Source organism: Zingiber officinale, chromosome 9B, assembly GCF_018446385.1.
Source record: "Zingiber officinale cultivar Zhangliang chromosome 9B, Zo_v1.1, whole genome shotgun sequence".
In the NCBI taxonomy this organism is placed as follows: Eukaryota; Viridiplantae; Streptophyta; class Magnoliopsida; order Zingiberales; family Zingiberaceae; genus Zingiber; species Zingiber officinale.
The window spans coordinates 80,610,488-80,631,535 of record NC_056003.1 but is presented as its reverse complement, the minus strand read 5'-3'; the positions used below and the strand labels follow the sequence as shown (position 1 = coordinate 80,631,535).

Below are 21,048 nucleotides of genomic sequence, written 5' to 3'. Positions count from 1 at the left end.
AGAGTACCCACAGAGGCTAACATCGCAGATCCCTTGACCAAGGCTTTGGCACAGAGTCACACTAGGTCGTTGGGGCTTAGAGCCTATCTTGATTGGCACTAGTGCTAGTGGGAGATTGTTAGTAGAGCCCAGAGCCAATCATTTGATGATTGTATGGACTCATGTATATCATATTCTTGTATATATATTAAGGCGTTTGGTTTTTGGTTATTATGCTTATTAGTGAGTGCGGATAAAATAAGTATAGTAACGCCCTTGAGTAGAAGGTTCTTATCAATCGATTGGTTGAATCGATAGTGAGATGATATAGGAACACTACTCTAAATCATTCTAATCGAGTATTAACATTCGGGGACAATGTTAATACAATAAGATAGCATGGTGCACCAATCAATCATCCTCAAAGTATATATAGATATCGTCGATGAAGTGCGTCCGCTAGAGAATGTATATCGAATGACCCTGAGAAAGTATCATGGATCGTTATATGAGTGTCATATACTTTCATGTGGCTATTAGTATGACTATTAGTCCTTTGACCAAGTCACCATGGATCCCAACATAAGGAGTTATGTACTTCACAAACGTCACCCGTAATGGTGGGCTATAAAGGCGACATCGGGTATGTAACAAATTATGTAGAGGGATGTGAGTGATGTAGATGAGATCTATCCCTCCCATATGACGGGAGCGACATCAATATTCTTGATAGAGTTAGACCACGAAGTGCGTGGCCATGCCCAAGTGAGTCAACATGAGATGTTGAGCTCATTTGATCGAGTGAGTCTAGTCTATGCCTCACATTGATCAATCTAGATGTCTATGATAGAAGGACGATGTCACATATTGTGAGGAGTCACAATTAGTAGTCACAAGGTGATGTTGGATCTCAACATTCTTGTAACTTGGGTAGTAATGATGTGTTGCTAGATACCGCTCATTACTTATGCTCCTAAATGAGTTTAGGGCATTGCCAACGTTACAAGAACCTATAGGGTCACACACTAAGGACAATTAGATGGAGATTTGGTTCATACGATGAACCAAGAGGATTAGATTCATTTGATGAATCAAATTGGATTAAGAGTAATCCAAATTGGGCTAATTGAGTTAGACTCAAGTTGATTCATGTATTTAATGAGTCTAATTTAGATTATGACTCATTAGATCAATTTAATTTAATGAATTAGATTCATTATATTAAGTTGGCTTGAATCAAATGGTTAGATTAGATCAACCATGAGAGAGATTGAGTCAAGTTTGACTTGACTAGAGAGGAAGAGGAAGAGTCAAGTTTGACTTGACTCTTTACCACATCATGAGTGAGGTGGCAAGATGTGGACCAATAGTGTTGTTCCACATCATCTTGCTTTGCCACCTCATGGAGGTTACAAGCCTCCATTGCATTTAATGTGGGTTGGCCACATTAAATGAGTGGAGGTTACTCATTTGCCACATCATTGTGAGGTGGCAAGATGTGGACCAATGGTAATGGTCCACATCTTCATGATGTGCCACATCATAGGAGTTACAAAACACCTCTTAATGGCTTCACATTAATTGTGATTAATGTGGAATGGGAGTTACACTCCATGGAGTGGCCGGCCACACAAAAGTGGTGAATGAAATTTGATTTTATTCAAGGCATTACTTCTTCTTCTTCTTCCTCAAGAGAGCTCTCTCCCTCTCCTCCTCTTGCCGTGACCACACAAGGTGTTAGCACACCTTTATCTACGTGTCTGTGTGGATACTTCTAGAGGACCGACGCTTGACGGTCTAGAGATCCGGCAACTCCTTGGACGAGCGGGAACGCGAAAGGGCACACAACAAGGGTAAAGCTCTCAACACATAGATCTAGGAGTAGATCTAAAGGTTTTTTTTTAAACTCGTATTTGTATTTCGTTCGGTTTTCCTTGCACGGATCTACGACTTTGGGTGATTCGGGGTTTTCGTGACACGAAAAGCTGTTTTCGCGACCCGAAAAACCCAACAGGCTCGACCTAAGATTTCCAATCAGAAATCCGAAGTCAGAACCGGGTAGTCTGGAGACTGTCAAAGTATTTCGATTATCATACGTATTATGTGCTAACTTTGTTTTGCATGATATGTTGTGTTTGTATGGTCTAATATATCTTGCAGGATCAAAAAACAAAGTTATGCCTCGAATGAACAGTGTTTGAGGCGCCTCCATGGAGCATGAAGGCGCCTCGGGTGCAGATTGTGAGCTAGCCGTGAAGTAGTGCTGGAGGCGCCTCGGATGGAGCTGGAGGTGCCTCGGATGGAGCTGGAGGCGCCTTGGACCAGAGATTGGAGGTGCCTTGGATTGGCTTGAAGGTGCCTTCAAGTGGATGAGTTGCGACCATGTCCGTTCTGATCCACGCGGCTGACTCGGCTTGTTGGAGGCGCCTTGGATGGTGTTGGAGGTGCCTCCAGCAGTGTATAAAAGGAGCTCTCGAGTAGCAAGTTTAGAAATCACTGAACAAGCAACCCTTCTGCTTCGAGCTGCTAAAGAGACCTTCCGACGAAGCTGCGACTTGACACCGACAACCCAGAGCTATGAATCTACGATTTCTATTGTTATCGGTATATTTTCTGTATTCAATTGTGTTGGTGCGGGAAGCATCCGACGATCGAACCCAAGTTTTGATAATGGCAAAGGGTTCAAAGTTAAGTCTTGTTGTTATCTAACATGTTGAATGAGTGTTTCAGGAAAGTCCTAACTGCGGTTAGGCAAAGGTGAAAGTCCTAGGGGGTGGTAACCCTAGGTCCTAAGGGGCGGTAACCCTAGGTGGAGGAAAGTCCTAGTCAATGCAAAAGGAAAACCCTAGGCGGTAACCCTAGGTCAGGGGTGGTAACCTACGCGAAAGTCTTCGGTCGATGGCTTCTGTAAAAGTCCTAGGGGTGGTAACCCTAGGTGGAAAGTCCCGTGTCGCGAACCAAGACCGAACTAGCCGGAAGCGGATGTCCAGCAGAAAGTCCGAGTGTCGTCGGTCGATCCGAGGATCGTCGGCAATGTAAATCTCCGAGGGGAGTAGGTGAGGACGCTCCCCGTAGTGGGAAGTGGCGCTTGTCACCTAGGGTTTCTTGGAAATCGAGTCGACTTTGACGCCATAAACATTCTTTATTATTCATTATTTTGTGCTAACTTTGTGTTGCAGGATGTTGTTTGGGACTAACATGTCTTGCAGTACAAAATAACGAAGATTCTCTGGATGAACGAAAAGTCCGAGGCGCCCCGCAAAAGTCGACCGGCCGAAGTTTATGAGGCGCCTTCACGAGGCATAATGGTGGAAGGCGCCGAAAGGCATAAGGCGCCTTAAAGGGATGAAGTTCAACCAGATCAGATTTGATCCACGCGGAAGACTCGGCAGCATGGAGGCACCTTGAATAGCCTTCAAGGCGCCTTGAACACCCTTTATAAGGGGGTTTCGACCAGCACTTCATATAATCAAGTTCCAGTCTTTCTGTCTTCAACGTGCTGCTAACAAAGTCATTCCGAAGTGCTGCTGCAACATTCCGACGACCCAGAGCTCCATTTTCTTCTTTCTTAAGTTGTCGGTACAAAGTTATTTTAATACTTTCGTTGTAATTTGTAATTCTTATCGAGCTTATAGTTGTTGCCCACCGGAAGCGATCATGGATCGCGGGCCTTCGAGTAGGAGTCGTCTTAGGCTCCGAACGAAGTAAATAGCTTGTCTTTCTGTGTGTTTGTTTACTTTCCGCTGCGTGTTTTAACTCCGATAGTTTCACGATTCCGATAAACGTACAATTTAGCCGCGAGCGCTATTCACCCCCCCCTCTAGCGCGGTCTCGATCCAACAAATTGTACTTCATTTGTAATCATTTTACGAAATAGTAGGTGTTGCCCAAAGTAAACGTTCAATGAACGTGGGCCTTGGAGTAGGAGTCGCACAAGCCTCCGAACCAAGTAAATACCTTGTGTCTTTGTGTGTGTTTGTTATTTCTCTCTATTCCGCTGCTTAAACTCTCGAACGTTTTACGAATCCGAAACGAGTGAAAGCCACGAGCGCTATTCACCCCTTCCTCTAGCGCTTTTCGATCCAACAACATCTAGTACAGATACGTGACGAGATGGTTACTTCAGCTGGGTCCATCTAGTTGGCACAACAGACTTTGGCTAGTTGGTTTAGCCAACCTACGTTAAGTTGCAGAGGCATCAGTCAGGCATATGATTTCTTCCGTGACATTAGAGCCCGGGTACCATGGACAGCGAGAATGTGGAAGAAGCATATCCAACCTAGCCATAGTTTTACCTTATGATTACCTGCGCATCGTAGATTACCTACCAGGGATCGGTTGGAGGACCTAGGAGATACTGATAGAGTCTTCTTGTTCTGTGGCATGGAGGAGGAGACACAGGAGCATCTATTTTTTGGGGTCCACAGATACGATACATCAGAGACTGGTTACACATGACGCATGCCATGACTACCACCGACGGATGTTGCGGGTGTTTGTGCACCGGTATCTGGGGCCAGGGATACTGATGAGAGCGCGCCACCCTGTTATGACTACTATAATACACTTTGTTTGGCAAGGCCGCAACCGTTTACGGTTTGAGAGTGAGCCGTTTGATGGAGATGATGCCTTCAGGAGGATCCAAACTCATGTCTACCACTCTCTAGATTTACACTCGGATTATGTACCTCACCAACCACCTGGATGACTTGCTCGAGAGGAGCTCTCATGGGAGCTACACCAGCATGAAGGAGCATAGGAGCTTCATTAGAAGGGCTCTCATGGGAGCTACTGCACTTGTTTGTTGTGTTTTGATTTTGCTTTTTATTTTGCTTTTATTTTATATATTGTGGGGTGCGGTTTTTCTTCCAGGAGAATGACGTGGGGAGAAAAAAACAAAAAGGCAAAAAAAAAGGGAAAAAAAAAAGGAAATGTGCAGTCTTACTTGGTTTGGGATGCATGACATGAGGCTCCATCTCTATAAGGCTTGCTAATTGGGGTAGTATGCTTCTTGACATGGAGTTGTGGGATGGAGCACCGATGGATATAGCAAGGGGATACTGTGTGTAGTGAAGACATGAGGTTGCATTTTGTACACTTTGGCTATGGAGAGGGCGAGAGAAGTAGGAGGCATGGGTGAGGATAGTAAATAGATCCATCATAATTGATCTATCTAGTTTACAGTAAACGGCTCATGGTAAGACAACATTAAATTCGTTGATGGCTGGGATTTTGCCAAAAAGTCCAAGAGGGCTAGTGAATAGATCTACCATAATAATTTATCTAGTCCACAGTAAATAACTCGTAGTAAGGATCGCACTAAATCTGTTGATGGCTGGAGTTTTTCCAAAAAACCCAAGAGGATTCATAGATCCACCATAAGGATCTATCTAGTCCGCAGCAAATGACTCACAGTAAAAACACGATAAATCCGTTGATAGCTGACCACTTTCTAAAAGTGGGGTGACGACCTTTGGCGGGATGATAGCTTTGGTGTGGTGGGACTTATCTCAGGTAGATTCATGGAGCCACCATCGTAGGGTTGGACCAAACATTGTAGTAGCCGGTGGAGACAGGATGCACTGATTTCAGCATATGGCCAGTGTCGAGCGCATAGTTGCTATAGATCACAGAGCTACACAGCTGACTCAGATGGGACACAGATGTCGAAGAGGTCAGGTTGAGGATGGATTCAACATGCTTCTGAGTCGATACGTGGAGGTGCTCACGTTTATGCTCCAAGGCATTGCTAGGATTGACAGTATTATCGTCATCTTCGGAGGATAGCATGGAGAGCGCATCGATCAGATTAGGGGATGGTACCGTAGCATAGGCATGGTTGTCTCATGGTAGATGGGATGATGCATGCGGAGAGTACTACGAGATGATACGGACTTGTATAGGGCATACCTCCGATATATAGTTATCCGATATTTCATCAAGTATGGTTATCCTGACGGTCGACACATTCTTGATATACGATGATCCGTCCGAAAGTTCAATCGACCGGGCACGTGGGCCGTCGACACATTCGATTTACGTAGACTCCATTGTACGAAGACCTTCGCGGTCGGGCGGGAAGGGTTCCGGCAGCGACTCCCACGCCACGCCAGACGATAGCTAATGAAGAAGTGGCTCCCAAAATTAAACGCAGCTAAGTATAAGGCCCTTATAGAGGGTGAAAGAGCTCACGACACCTACCGAGGCAAATACGTGTCTTTAGCCCATACCGTGTGTTTGTCGAAGCTTACACCGACACCATACTCGCCATCCAGCACGTCGTCTGGAGTATGCCTAGTCATGGACTCGACACTGTCATAAGATGTTCCTCGTCTTCTTCTCCCTACTCGCCGGGCCTCGTCCGGCCGCATCATCTCCGTCCACCGGACGACCACATCACGTCCCCGCTTCCATACGGTACCTGAGGAGATCCTTGTGTCCGCTGGGACCGCTAGCAAGATGTTACCTTATGTCTACGACCAGCTACGATCCGCCGCCCTTTGTTCATATCGCTCAATCGAAAGAAACGAACCCCGACCTCGCGGGCGCCCATGGTTATTCATTCACCGGCCGACCGTACGAAGTCGACCCATCCTTTCTTCTGGCCGGCCGACCGTCCGCTTTCTCCACCCACACCGCCTCGACTTTACCGTGGCGCGACCTTCAAATGGGGTCCTCGTCTAACCGCCGGATCACTTGCCTCCCCTCAAGTCTAGTCGGGAGGCGAAGTCCGACCGATCGGACCGCCGATCCGACGAGTAACGCCGCATTAGTCCGCCCGACCGAGCTTAGGATGCTCATCCGCCGGGCTGTCTTGCCCGCGCTCTTGATTCCTCGGAATCCATGCCGAATCCTCCCCATCGCTAATCACGCACGCGCGCGCGTAAGTGGCGCCACAATGTGACTCGTGTCCTGGCCGACACGCGGCGATCTCGTCCACAACAGATGGTGGTGGCGTTACGTCCGATGGGACAATTTAAAATGAGCGGTTGGATGATCGCCTCGTTCTTCACGACCTGAATCGGACGGCTGAGGCCGTTCGAGGCTAACGCTATAAATCTCGCGACCTCTTCTCTCCGCCGCATTCTTGCTTCGTTGACCTTCGACTTCCCGCTGTTCTTTCTGCTCCGGCGACCTCGTGTCTCAGCTCCCCGACGACCCCGAGGCCCCTTTCGATCATCCCTTTTGCTCGTAAGCCTTCCTTTTCCTCGTTCCCTCCCTCTTCTTTTTTCTGTTAGCTGTCCCCTTCAGTTTGCCACCTTTTCTTTCTTGTTCGAACCCTTCTTTTTGTCTCGAATTCTTTACTGTGTTTCGACCATGACTAGTGCTTCCCAGCCGACCGCCGGCGCTCCTGGTCTTTGGTACACGACCATGGAGAGCCGGTTTGACGAGGAGGACACGCTGCACCTCGCTCGGACTTACGAAATCCCTGCCGACCACTACATAGTATTCCCACAGACGGCGCCAAATTGATCTTGTCCGAAAGCTGAATCAACGGGCGCTGGACACGTGGCACTCTCCGGGTCGCTGACGTAGATCGTCGACTGATCGTACGAACCTCCGACGAACCTGCACAGAAGTCGGGCCGGGAAGGGGTTTCCGGCGGCGACCCTCCGACGCTCAAGTCAGGCAAGCTAACAATGAAGAAGTGGCTCCCAAAATTATAAAACGCGTACCTCCGGCGAAGTATAAGGCTCCTTATATAGAGCGGTGAAAGAGCTCACGCACACCTACCGAGGCAAATACGTGTCCTTAGCTCATACCTCAGTATGTGTTTGTCAGAAAGCTTACCTGACACCATACCGCCATCCTGCACGTTTGATGGGACAGAACACCGTCGCGCAGATTGGAGTACGGCCTAGTCATGACTCGACAACCCTATAAGATGTTCCGTCCTTCTCTCCCTACTCTCACGCCAGGCCCACGTGAAGACTCATCTCCGTCCGGCCGGACGACACTCACATCACGTCCGCCCATGCATGACTTATCTTCTGGGAGATCTTGTCTTTGGGGGGCTAGCGAGATGTTACCTTATGTCTACCAGCATGCACGATTATCGCTCAATCGAGCGCCGAACCCGCTCACCCGCCTGCTGCGTGCATTCCTCGGTCAAGGTTGTGGTTGTCGACCAAGCTCGAGTCTTGGCTCGATTTCGCGTTTGACAACGCAAGGATCAAGAAGAGTCAAGTGTCAAGGATGACCGATACTTGACCGAGAGAAAAACACCGTGAGTGAAGCTGAAAGAGACCTGTGAGCGAAGCAGCGGAGAAAAATCTTGGTGAGTGAAGGTGAAAGACCTAGTGAGTGGGAAGCCAGTTAACTGGGAAAGTCCCGAGTGGGAAGGGATAATCCAGATGGGTCAAGGGACGTGAGAGTCCAAGCAGGTCAAAGGGACCCGATACTTGCACGTGGAAGAAAAGTCCAAGTAGGTCGAGGGATGACCGGATACTTGGCAAGAAGAGAAAAGTCCAAGTGGGTGGATCGACCAGGACACACTTGAGAGAGAGTCCTAGTCGGTGGTGACCGGCGTAGGTCTTATGTACCACCAAGTCATGGTTGACTAGATGTTGGTTTAGGGCGCTTTCGTGGTTTGGCAAAACCGGATCGATCCATCCGGTCGATCGATTGGATTGATCGATCGGATTGATCCATGAGTTCGATTGATCCACGGATCCAACAGGTTGAATCGATCGTGGATTGATCGTTAATCGATCCACAGATCGGATCCCGGATGATCCAGCAGTCCTCGCCGGTCGAGTGATTCCTTCGATCGATCCGATCGATTCAGAGGTCCCAATCGCGCTGATCGATCGGCCGGTACTGCCCGACTACCGCTCGGATCGGATCGTGGATCGATCCGAAGTTTTTCCAGCAGAGAGGCGGCCTCGCGATCCGTGCGATCCAGCCTCCCGGGAGCATTCAATCGATCGATCGACCGATAGCGTCGCCGCAGCGCTGACGAACTTCACCGATTCACCTGCATCTCTCGCCAACTCCTCCACAGCGCTCAAAGATCGGTTCTTGAAGGATCTTGGAAGCTTTCAAGTCAAGAGGCGGATCAAAGGCAAGAAGAGAAGCTAGGTTAGGGTTTTACTCATTGTAAGTTTTGCTTGTATTTTGTTTCCTTTCCTTTCTTTCTGTATTGTCGCCTTCGGTAGTTACCGAAAAGGAGTGTTTTCATAGTGGAGGTGCGTGCGCCGTGGTGTGGATCCTTGATTAGTCACCTCTGTGAGGTGGATACCAAGTAAACCAACCGTGTTATTGTGTGTTTTGTTTCTATATTTTCCGCCTGCACATCTTTGAAGAAACAAGCAACGCCGAGCCGAGCACGCGACGAGCTATTCACCCCCTCTAGCTACTTTTGGTCCTAACAAGTGGTATCAGAGCAAGGCCGCTCTTCACCGGAATCATCGCCGGAAGGGTTAAGCATAACAAGAAAAGCTAGAGGGTGAAGAAGTTGGAGCAAATTCTTCAAGTTCAAGATTTTATCAAGCTCAACTTCAAGATGCAATTCCAAGATGGACTTGGATTTGACACAAGGGTGGCTCCACCATATTCATCCACAAGCTTCGATTCTTGGAAATCAAGAATCGAAAATTTTCTTATGATGGAGATAGAGCAATGGTTTGCTCTTATGGAAGGCTTCAAGACTCCAACAAACTCAAAGGGCAAAGTTCTCAAGAAAAGCAAATGGAGCTCGGAGCAAGTCCAAAGGTGCGAGGCAAATGACAAAGTGACCAAGCTTTTGGTCAATTTATTGCCAAGCATCATTCTTTGCAAAATTGGAAAATTTGAAGATGCAAAGGAACTATGGAGTAAATTGGCCAAGCTTCATGAAGAGATCCCCTCCACTGTACAAGAGCAAGAAGAATCCAGAGAGGGTGACTCCTTGGAGCAAGACCAAGAGGAGGACTCCGAGGTTGAGAAATGCTCAACCTCCGAAGAAGAAGCTTCATCTTCAAGGGAATGCAACGAAGGGAACAAGGAGGGAGCATACTCCTTGTTTCATATTCAAGATGATGAAGCCTCCACCTCTAGGATTGAGGGGGAGCAATCCTTGGTGACGCCGGATCAAGAAGAAGGAGAAGCTTCTACATCCGGGTCAAGAGACGAAGAGGAGGAAGAAGATTCTACCTCCACAAGTCAAGAAAAATCAAATGGAGGAGAATCAAAGTCCGATCAAGAGGAAGCTTCTAACTCCGGATCCAAAGGAAAAGATGCCACCCCTACAAGCAAAGGTATAAATATTTCAATTAATAATAAAATCATATGCTTTGAATGTAGGGAACATGGGCACTACAAGAGCAAGTGCCCTAAATTGGCCAAGAAGAAGGGCCAAGTGGCACAAAAGGGCAAGGTGAAGCCCAAGGAGATCATTCCCAACACAAAGAAGAGCAAGGAGCATATTATATGCTTCTCTTGCAATAAAAAGGGGCATTACCGAAGTCAATGCCCCAAGGGGAAGAAGGTGGTCAAGGCTCAAGGAGGCTCTAGTCAAGGGGGAGCCTCCAAGGTAAAGAAGAAGGTATCTTTTATTGAGCCTACCCCTTTACATTATGGTAAAAAGCATGATAGTTCTAATTTTTATCATTTTAATGCAATTTACCATAAGAATAGAAAGCATGAGGGCTTTAAGGAAAAGCATGTGGCCCTACATGCCAAAACTACCCAACCTAAGGTTAGGAAGGTAGATAGACACTTGGGCGGGAACACTAAGGAAAATAGATACATGCCCAAGATAAAAAATGCTCATGGACCAAAACCTAAGGATTTAATGATAGAAAATCAAGTCTTGAGGTCAAGACTTGATAAAATGGAAAAGACCCTAAAAAGGATGGAAAATATCCTAAAAGGGCAAAATGAGCAATACCTAGGGCTAGGAGCACAAAGGTTATCCAATGGCCATAGAGGTTTGGGATACAAACCAAAGGTTAAGAAGGATGCTCCCTCTTACCATAGAGTTCCATACAGTTATGGAACAAACCCTAGGTCTAGTGGTCAAGTCAAAAATACTAGGGAGGTCATCCCTAAGAGTGTTTTTGAAATAAAAGTGACTAAGGCTTCTAAGAAGTCTAAGAAAGTCACCAACAAGGTCACAAGGGAGGCTATCCCTAGAGTTGACCTAGAAAATGTGACCAAGGCTTTTAAGAAGCCCAACAAAGTCACTAGGAAGATATCTAGGGAAGTAATCCCTAGTGAATACCTAGAGCATCCAAGGAGCACCAATAGGTGTTGGGTTCCTAGGAGCATCTTCTCTACCCCATAGATGGGTTAGAGAGTGTCAACTCCGATTAGAAGGGTAGTTAACCCAACTTTGAGGAAATTGACACTCAAGGAGCATTTTGAAAATGGAATGGAATTATTATTTACTCCTTGAAAGAGTAAAATGTGCCTAGTGGTGAAAAATTGATTTTATCTTAAAATGGCACAAATTAGGAAAACCTTGAGAAATACCAAGTTGGGATTTTGGTATTCTCTTGGAAATTTAAGGCAATCCGGGCCTTGATTTATGAGATTACTCTTGAAGAAAAATGGAATATGCCCACAATTGAGGACTTGCTTAATTTTTAAGTGGTATAAACAAATCAAGAGAAATGGAAATGTCAATTTAGGTTTTGGCATTTCTTTGGAGCATTTAGGGCAATCTAGGTTTAACGTTGTTAAGTTAAAAACAAGTAGTATATTTTGAGTTAGCTAAGTGATTAAGGATACTTAGATAGGTAATCTAAGTATATTTTTATTCATGCTAAACTTTGCCATGATTGTTTGCCCATAACATGCCATGACATCATATTTTATTTGTATTTTGCATTCATGACTTATCATGAAAAATACAAAAATACCATGCCATGTCATACATACATCATGTAGTATAGGAACTTTCTTTTGAAAGCTATTTCATTTTGATGTATGCCATAACATAATCATACATTAAGTTTAATTCCTTGTAATTAAGGACAAATGGCATTTAACAATACTTATTAACAAGTGACATCTGGGTGGATGTTTAATATCTCTAAAATGCCTAGATAGACATGCATGATCCCTAGATTAGGGCAAAACCAAAATTTACATCTCACAAAGACCTATAAGATGACTTGTATGTGTTTTGTGCACAATAGATACAAGTGAGATGTTAGGAAGATGAATAAAACTCAAGATGTTGATTTAGTGCATTCTTTTGAGTTTTAGGTTCATCAAAACACATAGTTATGTGTGTTCCCATCATTGGGAAAGCTAATGTACCAAGTCATGTGCATTAAGCCCAAGGAACATGGTGGGATATTGGTTTTGAAAATGTTTTTAAAATAATTTTGGAAAACCTTGGTGAAGGCTATCTTTTGATAGTAATCACCATTGAATAGTTAGACACAAACTTGAAGAAAACACTAAAGTTTTTGCAAGTTCTCAAGTTTGTGTCAATCTTTGAAAATATGATGTATTTTCATAGAAAACTATTTTTCCATGATAAATTATACCCTAAATAATGTCTACACAAATTTTTACGATTTTTGGAATTTTGTAGAATTTTCTAGGGGTTTCTGAAATTGGCTGAAATTAAATTTCAGCAATTTCAGGCCTCCAATCGATCGGTGGATCGATTGGAGTGCCTCAATCGATCGATCGATTGAGAAGGGACCATGAAATCGTTGGATCGATCACCGATCGATTCAGAAAATCGTCCGTGGACAGTAGCATTCAATCGATGGAACCCAACTCCAATCGATTGAAGATGCTGATTTTGGAAAGCTTATTTTCAGCATTTTGAACCTATTTTAGTCTAGGAAACCACTCCAAACCCCTGAAAATACATTTGTATACATAAAAAGGGTGTTTTCGTGTGGAAAACAAGGATGGATTGGTTAAGGAAGGCTAAGTTGAAGTTTAGTTTGAGGTTTGTTTCAAATTTTGAATATTTGAACCTCAAAACTTCTAAAATTGGGTTTCCTAAAGTTTTAGGGATTCCAAGTCATTGTTGGTGCAATGACAGAAGTTACCACCATGTCTTTAGGGGGAGGGACTCTTTAAAGACATGAAAATTATTTTTCATAAACCTTGGAAGGTGGTTAACCTTCTGTAGAGAAAATGCTCATGAATGAGCATTTGAACTTGAAATGGGGAGTGGATATCCTCATATTTTCAAGTGGTTTTTCGAGTGATTGAAAAAGGCTCAAGGTTGGGCCTTTGTCTACATTGAGGGAGAATGTAGGAAAAATGAAGAGTATGGGACTTTCATTATCGTGTTGATCACAATAAGTGAAGTTGTGATTACGATGAGCAACTCTTCAGGGGGAGAGTCTTTCAACAATGGATTTGTTGATGTGTGCCCAATATTGAGACATGAGTTGATGTGTGCTCAGGGGCTGGGTTGATGTGTGCCAATAGGGGGAGAATGAAAGGACTTGTGAAAGGGAGTAAGTTAGGCTTTCATTACCTAAGAGGGAGTTTGCCCTCTTAGGGGGAGAATGAAGAGCTTAATTTCTGCTTTCATTACCTAGTGGCATGAAGAATGAGGCTATGGGATTAGTCTAACTTACATGTGGGATTGTAAGTGTTATTGTGGTATTGTCAAACATCAAAAAGGGGGAGATTGTTGGTGCAACATTCCTCAGGTCAAGGTTGACCTGGTTGACCAAGCTTGAGTCTTGGTTTGGTTCGACGATTGAAGAAGAGTCAAGGTCGAGGATGAGGATGCTTGACCGGGAGAAAAATCCTGGTGAGTGAAGCCGGTGAAAGACCAGTGAGTGAAGCTAGGCGGGAGAAAAATCTTGGTGAGTGAAGCGGTGAACTAGTGGTGAAGCTAGGCAATTGGGAAAGTCCCGGTGAGTGAAGCCGGGCATGAGAAATCCAGGATGGGTCAAGGTTGACCCAGACATCCGGTGAGAGTCAAGTAGGTCGAAGGGATTGATGCTTGCACGTGGAAGAAAAGTCCAAGTAGGTCGAAGGATTGACCGATACTTGGCAAGAAGAGAAAGTCCAAGTGGGTCAAGGATTGACGGACACTTGGTGAGAGAGTCTGGGTCGGGGTGACCGGATGCTAGTCTTATGTACCAACAAGTCATGGTTGACTAGATGTTGGTTTAGGGGCTTTGGGCGTGGTTTTGGGCAAAACGTGTTGGATCGATCCGTGGATTGATCCAGCAGATCTGGATTGATCCGTGGGATCGATCCATGGATTGATCCAAGTTTGAATCGATCCATCGGGTCGATCCCGTCGCATGAGCTCGATCCATCGATCCAGTCGATCGATCGGATCGATTGGGACGGCTACCTGCGATAATGCTGGATCGATCCGTGGATCGATCGGAGTTTCGATAGGCGCCGGATCGATCCGTGGATCGATCCCTCCGATCGATGGGCATTCGATCGATCGGGATAACTGTTGGCGTGCGATTCCTTCGGCAGAACTTCACCGATTCACTCCGATCCTTACAACATCTCCTCGCAACTCTGAAGATCAGATCGCCGGTTCTTGAAGGATCTTGGAAGCTTCCAAGTCAAGAGGCGGATCAAAGGCAAGAAGAGAAGCTAGGGTTTTCTTTACTACATTGTAAGTTTTCTTGTTTTGTTTCCTTTCCTTTCTTCTTGTCTCGAGAGCTTGTAGGGCTTCTCCGCCCTCGGTAGTCCGAAAAGGAGTGTTTTCATAGTGGAGGGTGCGTGCGTGGTGTGGATCCTTGGATTAGTCACCTCTTGTGAGGTGGATACCAAGTAAACCAACCGTGTTAGCGTTGTGTGTTTTGTTTCTATATTTTCCGCTGCACATCTTTGAAGAAACAAGCAACGCCGAGCGCCGAGCACGCGACGAGCTATTCACCCCTCTAGCTACTTTTGGTCCTGTCAGCCGACTGGTCCACCCTTCTCCAGTCAGCCACCTGGGCCTTTGACTTCCACGTGGCGTTGACCCCTCAAAATGGGGGTCCCCTGTTCTAACCGCCGGATCAATATAATTTATCTTTCATAAAAAAACAAAGAGAGAGAAGAGACCCCCACAAGCTAGCTGAAATGGTAAGTGGCAGGGTTGATGCCCCATAAGGTCTAGAGGTCGATTCTCGGGGCTGGCAAGGCGTAAATCCCTACAACTGGTGTAAAACTCACTCCACTTGCCACTTGCCTTCTCAGTCACTGTGATTTACCTCCTTTGTGTTGATCCTGGATGGGCTGACGGAAGCCCTGGGGGCGAGCGTATATGCCTTTTGCCTCAAAGGAGAGAGGAGTTATTCATTAAAAAGATAGAGAGAGAGAAGAGAGTCACTATGTGAAAATGGATAATAGACTTCAGATATTATCCAAAATAATAGGTAGATAATTATCGAAGTAGATGCACGTAAAGTAAAATGTTCAATTTATTATTTTGCTATACAATTATTGAAGTCTATCACCAGTCTAAAATTGATTCAAAATCGAATCATTTTTAAAGTAAAAAAAATTCTATTACTTCATCGGGATCCATAAAAGTACTGAAGTGGTTGATGATATATTACTTCGTAGGTTACATTAATTAACGAAGTCAAATATGTATACAACATCACAAGTTTTATATTCTGGTGCAGTAAATATTTATTTTTTGCTTCTGCATAATTTGACTTGGTCGAAGTATTTTGTGTTATATTACTTCATCGTAGTGTAGATGTAATAGAACATATTTTACTTTAACAAAATTTTTAATTTAGCAAAATAATTTATACCAATGACTTCATAAATTTGATCAGTGGTAAAGTAAATTGTTTCTTTAACTATGTTATTATTTACATTTGTCGGAATTTTTTGTGTTGTATTACTTTACCATTTGTTTATAGTGTCAAAGTAATTGACAATATTTTACTGCAATACAATTTTAATTGACAAAAGTGTATATCATAATATTTTACTACAATACAATATTTTTCACCACCAAAATTGAACAAAACTATCATAAATATCTATCAAATACAACTTAAAAGTGTATTCATTAAACATGTTTAACCAACTTCACCCAAAACCTTTTGTATCCATAAATCTCTAAATATAGCCCAAAAATATATTCACAAAAGACAAATTTGACTAACTTTATCTAAAGCTTTTGTATCTAAAAACTTTAAATATAATTCAAAATTTATATCACAGCCTATACTTAGGCATCCACATAGAAGTAAATGAATTCGCTTTATTCACTTCTGACTTCATCATACTAAGATTAATTAGAATACTATTTTTTTTTTGATATTGTACACTGAAACATTAAAAGAAGGATGAGGCCAATGTAAAATAATTCAATATTTCATAAAGAAAATAACTAACTTATATATTAGAGATAGACAAACAATGCAAACTTTAACTCAATGGGCAACCGCTATAATCCATAAGTTGCTTTATGTCACTATGTGTTAGAAAAAAGGACAACTTAGTAAATCTAAAAATTGTGTAAAACATTCACATCAAGAACAGCAAGAATGACAAGTAGTAGTGTCCTATGTGGAAGCCCGGCATTGATTTTTTTTCAAAAAAAAAACATATTGAAGACTAATCAACTTTGCTCGTATAATCATGACAAGCCCAATGAAAAAAATGGTTAAACAGGTAAAACTCTTTCAATCATTAAAAAAAAGAATAGATTCATTTGTCAGCGGATCTAATTAACTGAGTTGTCAAATCCAATGGAAATATAAGTAAAATATTAAAGAAAATTTTGACATTAGATATAACCTCTCATTGTATTCAGTGGAGCTATATTTCATTCTACTTAAAATATATGTCACATGCGGCACGATAAAATGGCTAAGCAAGCAAAGGATGTTGCTGCGCAACTGGATCACATTCGCGCACAATAGTATGGAAATCAGAGATATATTAGAGTATATTACTCCACAAGCTAAATTCGACATGCAAGAAAAGGACAATTTGAATCTTGAAGAAAATTAGGCACAAACATCAAAATTAAGTTTTGATTTTAAAATAAATGTTAAAACCAATAGAGGCAGCAACTAGTACAAGAGTCTTAAGCAGGATGCAAGTTGTAGAAAAAAATGCAATATTTGCTTGTATGTTATCCAAGATATTAATTGGTTAAGAGCATATGAAATGAAGAGAAAAAAAATAATACCATGTAGTTGTAAAAAGAAAATCAAGAAAGAAACATTATATCAGATCACTTGAGATAAGTGCAAAGGTAAAATATCATTATTAGGAATTGTAGCTAAAGTTATGAGCACAAGTAAAACCATAAATGCTAAACTAGAATTTTACATAAAACTCATCACAGTAAAAAAGGAGCTTACTGTGATCCATTGGCACCTCAATGCAACATCTCTTATAGTCTTCTTAGGCAATAAAGCAGATATCTTTGTGTGCTTTTGTATTCCCCCATGAGATGAGAATATCTGTCTTTCACAAACATAAATTAATATTGAAACATATAAATGAACAACAAAAGCAATCAATATCACTATGATATCCATAATGTACAAGATAAATCTATGGTAAACAACAACTGAGCAAATTTTGAGAAATGGCTTATGACATTTCAGCATGCACTCTCCCACAATAAAGACTGAAAAGGTTGAAGAAATTTTTTCATTAGAGGAACCAACATAGTACTAACATTAGTACATACTTGATAAGACCTATGTGCAAAATTTTAATTTCTTCTTGTGAGCAATATACAGGCGAGCATGACACATGTTCAAACCCTGGCACTAGTTCATGAAGAACAAATCTTGTAGAGTACTGAATGGAAGTCGTTGCATTCATATAATTGATTAGGCCTGGACCAAGAGAATTGAACTGGCTAATGATACTGTTGTTTCCACCCAAACTGCAGATGTCATCAGGAACCATGCCACTCAAGCTATTTATTGCACCTGATTGAAAAGAAACCATGAGAGGATGATGGAAAGATGAAGGCAGGTTTGCTTGGTAGGAACCCATATTATAATCAGCTGCCATCTCTACCAGCCGAACTTCAAAGCAACAACCGTTCACACTTTATGATCTTATCATAATATACTCCATGTTAGCAAGCTATGCAAATAACAAAACTAAATAGCACTATGTGCATGACATTGGTATAAAGATGCAATGTAGAGTGATATCCTTATTCATTAAGCTAATATCATCAAATAGAAGAAAGACAAGCCATAAGTCAAACCTGAAAGATAAAGATGTCTCACACTAGATGTAGTTTGTTAAAGAAACATACCAAAGAATTGTATCATACATCTCTGTGCATCCTTGCAAACTCCCAACAAAATTTTCCCGACAAAAAGAAATTCTCTTGAAAAGTTCTTCAACGGGAAGATGGGACTCAAAATCAAATGCTTTAACATTTGAAGGATCATCTCCAATCAAATGGTCTACATGTATTGAATCATGTGTTCTCGAAGCATCCCTAGATTTATCATGACCATGTGTTATTCGGGCTAATCATCCTACTTGACATCCTTCTCCTTGTCAATCAAGAAGGAAAATAAGTAAAAAAAAAATGTAAGAAAAGAGCAGTGAAATTGGGGGCAAAGGGATCTGACCGGAAGGTAGCTCATATTTGAAGGGACAAGACAACCCATTGGAGTAATCGAAATCACCCCAACTTGCCATCCTTCTGCTTACCAATCAAGCTTAAACTCCTGCTAAATCTGGGCACTGCCACATCAAACCAAACCTTGAATCCCACCTCCTCAGCTCCCCTTTCATCGACATCCTCTAGAGACACCACCTTGGAAGCCCTCTACACCAAATCATCGAAGACCTAGAACCTCCTGTCTAAGTCCGCCATAACCATTACGTCCCTCTGCTGCTCCTAGTCCTACAACGGCGCCTAGTTCATCTTCGCCTCTTACAGGATGAGGAAGAGCTCGTTGAGGAAGTCAGGGGGCTTCTGGTGACGGTGAGGTGGAGACAGAGTTGGAGAAGGGGTGGGAGGCTGCTAGCGATGGTTGTTGGGTCACGTCGAAGCAGGGGGGTGAATAACTAGTCGCGCTCGTTCGCTTGCTTCATAAATGATGATGTGCAGCAGAATAAACTCGAAGCCAATACTAACAAGTAGATTTACTTGGTATCCATCTCAAGAAGAGGTGAATAATCCAAGGATCCACACACATTAGCACTCTCCACTAAGAAAGAAACTTCTTCTTAGATACAACCAGAGGTGGAGAAACCTCGTACAAGACTCTCACAGCAAGATACAACACACACAAGAACTAAATACACAAGAATACAAATAAAACCTTCTTCTTGATTGATCTTGTTGATGTAGATTACCTCTTGAATCCTAGAAGTGTAGTAGCACTTGTCCCCAAGAGCCTCCAAGAATTGGCATGAAGAGATGTGAGCTCGGTAAAGAATATCGGGAGAAGTTTGTAGAGAAGAAAGCTCGCCAACGACTTTATACTTTGCGCTCCTAGGGCTCCCAATTGATTGTCACATCAGATCAGCGCAATCCTAGCCGTCCAAAGCTCGCTACCTGTACAACAGACATATCCCAATCGATTGGTTGATCGATTGGGGAGGCTTGAATCGATCGACCGATCGATTCAGAGCGTATTTGTGCTCTAGTTGAAAACACCTGGAATCGATTGACCGATCGATTCAGGCTTCCTCGCAATCTCACGAGAAATCCAACCCTAATCAATTGGTTGTTCTATTGGCGGTGCCCAATCAATCGACTGATAAATTAGAAACCTTTCTGTGCTCGCGAGAATATCTCCCAATCGATCAACCGATCGATTGAGCCCCTTTTTCTTGCAGCACTCTCCCATTCGATCGGCTGATCGACTGGGCTCTGGTTCAATCGATCTCTTGATCAACTTGACCAACCCTAACTTACCTAACTCAAGTCTAGGATTCTCAAACCCAATATCCGGTCAACCTTGACCTGCTGGAATTGTTGGTACCCCAAAGTTGTTTTGATGTGATCAAACAAGTTAGGTTAGGTCCTGTTGTATTTAATCCTGTGTCTAAGTGTGCAGAAACTTAGGAGCACAGGATGTCGAGCAAAAGATGCAGCTAGCGGGAAGGACGACAGAGGAGAGAGTCGATGGGCTCGGTGTGTCTGAGAGACGAAGTGCTGTGGAAGACTACGCGGGCGGACGATAAGGAGGCGCGCGGTGTTTCCAAGGGATATAAGAAGCCAGGAGCGGAAGCTTGCTTGAGAAGGCCGGAAGTTGAGTTCAGATGAGCCCTATTCCGGATGGCCGAGATCACCCAAGAAAGAGGAATTGGAGCGGAAGACCCAGACGGAGGCGAGTGAAACCAGAGTGGAAGGCCCATATTAAAAAAGTCAACTTGGTTGACTTTCCTGGCCCGAGCGACTGAAATCGAAGTTTATCCTGATCGCATTTGACCGCGATCATTTGCGAAGGGTGTAACACCCATAAATTTTTGTTAGCTAGAGCGCTAGAGCCAATCATTTGATGATTGTATTTTGGATTTATTGTATCATATTCTATATAAATAAAGACATTTGAATTTTGGTTATTATACTTACTTGTATTGGTGCCAAATAAACTAAGTATAATAATGTCCTTGAGTAGACGGTTCTCACCTATATCAATCGGTTAGTTGAACCGATAGTGAGATGATATAGGGAACACTACTCTTAATCATTCCTAGTCGAGTATTAACATTCAGGGACAATGTTAATACAATAAGACTAGCATGTAGGTCAACTCGATGACTTGATCTCACAAGTCATGGATATAGAGATATCAAGTTGACACATGAGTATACATTAGAGAATTTATACTGAATGACCCGTCATGAGAAAGTATCATGGATCGTTATATGAGTGTCATATACTTTCTCATGTGGCTATTAGTATGACTATTAGTCCTTAGACCTGAAGTCATCATAGATCCCTACATAAGGAGTTATGTACTTTCGTCACCCGTAACTGGGTGGACTATAAAGGCGATTACTGGGTATATAACAAATTATGCAGAGAGATGTGAGTGATGTAGATGGGATCTATCCCTCCTATATGACGAGAGAGACATCGATATTCTTGATAGAGTGAGGCCACGAAGTGCATGGCCATGCCCAAATGAGTCAATATAGGATATTGAGCTCATTTGATTTAGTGAGTCTACTTGGAGTTCA

The 21,048-nt window shown here is 43.2% G+C and overlaps 1 protein-coding gene across 6 annotated transcripts in view; it reads right to left on the bottom strand.

The window, feature by feature from the left end:
* The window catches only part of LOC122023401 (lanC-like protein GCL2), a 40,612-nt gene extending 21,668 nt beyond the window's left edge, over positions 1-18,944 (bottom strand). For 2 of the 6 annotated variants that reach the window (XR_006123110.1, XR_006123111.1), the window contains exon 1: positions 17,235-18,943. The gene's annotated coding sequence lies outside the window, so the exon portion shown is untranslated. Of the gene's footprint in view, positions 1-17,234 lie in introns of all 6 variants that reach the window. The other 4 variants (XR_006123108.1, XR_006123109.1, XR_006123112.1 and 1 more) reach the window with 4 other exon arrangements.
* Positions 18,945-21,048: the final 2,104 nt, after the last annotated feature.